Genomic DNA, 4,333 nt, shown 5'->3' with positions numbered 1-4,333 from the left:
TTAAACTCATCCCTCTCAGGGCTGAATTCCAGAATTGCAGTCCATCACAAAGGTCTCTTAAAAGCACTTCTCAGTTCTGGAGACTGGGGAGGGTGGGGTTTCAAGAAGGGAGGGATCTCAGCAGGAAGGTTCTTTTCAGTCCATGAGTAGGTCTTTTTAGTCAATGAATGAAGTAGATATTCTGTCCATGGGAACAGATCTCTTTGTTCTGGAGATCAGTTGTAATTACAGGAGAATTACTTCTTCATGAAGAGAGTGATTAAAAAGTGGAATTTGCTGCCGGAGAATGCAGTGATGGCTACAGGAATAAAGAACTTTGAGGAAGGTTAGATAGAGTCATAGATTATATGTCTATCAGTGGCCGCTAGCCATGGAACTTCCACTTTCAGAGACATTAAACTGCTGAATCCCAGAGTTGTGCATACAAGAGTCATTGGAAGGGATAACTTCCAGCTATCAAGTTTTCTCTTGTCTTCATTTGACAATTCCATGTGGAAAATCCAATATGTCACAACATAGCCACTTATTTTAAAATACATCTCATCCGTTAAGTTTCTTGTGTAAAAATCCACAATGGTGTTTTCATACATAATCTAAATTTATATTTGTTCCAAATCCTTAAATGGTATGGTGTAGTGGTTAGGAGCGCAGACTTTTAATCTGGTGAGCTGGGTTTGATTCCCTACTCCCCCACATGCTAGGTACCCACAGCATTCCAAGGCTCAGTTGCTATGAGTAAAAGGCAGGCAGAAGGGGGCAGGGCCCTTTCTATTTTGGCCTATGAAGGAGAACTCACCTGCCTAGCTTTGACTAGGGTTGTCACCTCTAGGTTGAGATATTCCTAATGATTTTGTGGTATAGTCAAAGAAGTGCTGGGTTTGGGAAGGGTAGAGGCCTCATCAAGGTAGAGTCCTAATTTTTTAGAATGTAAGCAAATGTAGAAGTTTTAATACGGAGGCAAAGGTAGGGGGAAAGAGTGTTAATAAGGAGAGGCCGCTATTAAGAGAGGTCACCAACTGACGTTGCAGCTGGCCGGCTGGATAAGGTGCGATGGCCATGGGGAACATGTGTGGGGGCCATGGGGTGTGTTTGTGCCAGTGGCGTACATGACAGGATGTCAGAGGTGGGGCCAGCGGGTACTTATTTAAGGTGCCATCTGCAGTCAGTTAATTATTTCTTTTCACAACTGGTAAAGTTGTTGCTGTTGTTGTTGTTAGTTGCGAAGTCGTGTCCGACCCATCGTGACCCCATGGAAAATGATCCTCCTGCTATTAATTACTAACCTTGACATTTTTATTTCTAGTGTTTTTGTGAACTACAACTTAACCCAAAAGACTGATAAGCACATGACAGGATGTCAGAGGCAGGTACTTATTCAAGGTGCTATCTGCAGCGAGCCCGGCCTCTCCGTCCAGACCTCTGCTGGGACACCTTTCCACCCTCCTGTCCCTTTTTGTTACTAGTTATTGTTACAATGATTAAAGGTTGGTTGTTAATGCTTAAAAATTGTTGTCACAGCTGTGGCTTAGGGGGCACTAGAAGGAGCCCATTGGCAGGGAAGCCAGTCTGCAAGCTAGACTCCCTGAGGTTTGGGTGAATCTCAGTAAGAGACTGGCTGGGCAACATGTGTGGCTGACCTGGCTGGGAGGCCAGGGACTCATTGCCAAGCAACCTGGGAGCCAAATGAGGTGGGTAGCCTTGCATACACATGAAGGTCACTTTCCCCGGTGGAGATTCCAGGAGGCAAAGAGTCAGTCTTCCCAGCTGGGTAGAGGCTGGTCCCAGGAGGCCGCTGAACTCCAGATCATGTTACATCCATGGGTGTGGGCTTCCTTCTTCATGCCTGGGGGGCAACCCTCGTTTCCCTGTTGGAATAAATAAAGTTGTGGCCATGTTAAAGCCATACCTTGGTGTAGCGTCTTATTTGGCCAAGTGCCAGCCTGCAAGTCAATATTAAACCACACGAAATGCCAGGTTTAGATACTTTAAACAACTGATTTATAAAACCAGTAGTGGAAGTTTTCTACCCATACTAACCACATAAAACTTTTTAACAAGAAGATTTTATTGGCATGCATCACAAAATAAATCAACAATACAGAAGCCCGAGATATATGCAATATTAAACATAAAATGCTCGTAATCGTTTTATGAATTTTGCAACTCTTTCCAATTAAACAGGATTCTGGCTGTTTAGCATCTTGGGAGATTATATGAGAATTCAGGTAGTGGACAATATAATAGAACACGAATAACTGATTCTTTACAGCCTTGGTTGCATAGGTACAATCTGTTTCAGTGAGGTACTTTAAGATATCTTCCTGTCACCATTGCAAAAGTCCAAGTGTTGAAGGTCACAAGCATATAAGTTCTACATTGCTGTGGATTTGTTAGATGGTATAAATATGATGATCCATGGTCAAAATACAGAGAAGTGTCCAAGCTCAAAGATGAACAAGTTTTCTTAGCAGCACTAATTTTTTAAAAAAATGACAGACAGTATGTTTATTTGGTCAATTGACTCATATAAATAGTACATCTATAGAAACTTCAATCAATTATAAAAGTTAATCAATATGTGTCGTGAAAAAAATAGAAGAGTATTGCAACATAAAAATATTAAGATATTAAAACAATGTTAAAACCAATGCATTTTTGAAAACAAATAGTATGTTATTGTAGGTCTGGGGGGGGAATGGTTATAACATGAAAAAAAGAAGATACTTTCTGGTGAAAGAATCCAGTCTATATTTCTGCAAAGTATTTTGACAGTCCCAAACTGTGTGCCATATGCAGTTAAGTGTTTGGAAACTAACCAAAGACTGTTGGTAATTCAAGCATGGCTGTTAGCTATTACGTTCTGGATGCATTTACTATTCAGTTCTGATCCGACCACATTAAAAAAATAAGAAATAAACAAAACTTTTTTCAATCAATTTTATTGTATTCTTGGGAGGGGGGTTGCCTTGCTAACCTGCCATGTACTGTCTATCCGTAACACTTGTTCTTACTAAGGGCTCGCCAGACTGCTCTCTGCACCTCCTTATTCCTTAAACTGTAGATCAGGGGATTGAGCATTGGAGTAAGGATGGCATATAGCACAGCAACCAGGCGGTCCTGCTCCATGGAATGGCTGTAGGAAGGACGTAGGTAAGTATACATGAGAGTGCCATAGAAGATGCTCACCACAGTGAGGTGGGAAGCACAGGTGGAAAATGCCTTGAGCCTACCTTGAGCTGTATGGATTTTCAGCACAGAGGAGACAATGAGGCTGTAGGACAGAAGAATCAGACTGAAAGCCACAATCATGATCCCCCCCAGAGATGTTAAAGGTCACCAACTGGCTAACTGACGTATCAGAGCAAGAGAGTTTCAGGAGGGGAGGAATGTCACAGAAGAAGTGGTCAATTTCATTGGAGTGGCAGAAGTCAAGGGAAAAGACCAAGGCTGTGTTCATGATGGAATTGAAGTTTCCAATAGCCCAGGAACATGCCAGGAGTCCCCAACATATCTTCTGGCTCATGAGAAGGGTGTAGCGCAATGGATGGCAGATAGCTGCATAGCGATCATATGCCATAGCTATGAGAAGCACACACTCTGTGCATCCTAAAGTGCCAAAGAAATACAATTGGAGTGCACATCCTATGAAAGTGATGGTTTTGTTTCCCATCAAGAGGTCCCACAACATCTTTGGGGCAGTGGTGGAACTACAACAGATCTCAATAAAAGACAGATTGCCCAGGAGGAAGTACATGGGAGTTTGGAGGCACTGATCTACGCAGACCAATGTAATGATGGCGAGATTCCCTGCCAGAGTTAACAGATAGACTAATAAGCCAAGAACAAAGAGAAGAATCTGTTTCCTTGGGTCAACAGAGAATCCCAAGAGAACAAACTCCGTGACACTGGTGTGGTTCTGTTTACCCAGACGCATGATGAAGTCCGTTGTTATGCCTTCTTTGATAGAAAGGGGTCTGGTCGTTTGATCTATGAATGCTAGCTGTTTCAAAAAAACAACAAATAAGAGAATGTCAGCAGGCAAGTTTTGTGTTTACTTTCTTCCCAAGTCAGTTCTTTTCAGACTCTACCAACAAATCTGCAGGAACTTCCTGACCTGGAGGTGCTAACCCTAGCCAGGCCTGGCTCTTATGAGTCCTCCTTTAAAGGCAAAATAGGCCGGGAAATGATTCTTCTCTGTCTTCCTGCCTTTTAGGCTGGTGCCAAGAATGCCTTCATTGCCTAGCTGCAGAAACTGAGATAATCCTTCGAGATAATCTTTGCTTAAAACTACATGTGCTCCTTTTATCATTTGAGGGTTTTTTTTTAACCCACA

At 42.4% G+C, this 4,333-nt stretch overlaps 1 pseudogene; it reads right to left on the bottom strand.

Annotated features, from left to right (window-relative positions):
* Window positions 1-2,988: 2,988 nt before the first annotated feature.
* On the bottom strand, window positions 2,989-3,934 carry LOC143825224 (olfactory receptor 5F1-like; annotated as a pseudogene).
* Window positions 3,935-4,333: the final 399 nt, after the last annotated feature.

This window comes from Paroedura picta, chromosome 16 (assembly GCF_049243985.1).
Source record: "Paroedura picta isolate Pp20150507F chromosome 16, Ppicta_v3.0, whole genome shotgun sequence".
In the NCBI taxonomy this organism is placed as follows: domain Eukaryota; kingdom Metazoa; phylum Chordata; class Lepidosauria; order Squamata; family Gekkonidae; genus Paroedura; species Paroedura picta.
Note: the sequence above shows the minus strand (reverse complement) of the source record. Positions and strands in the feature narration are given on the sequence as shown.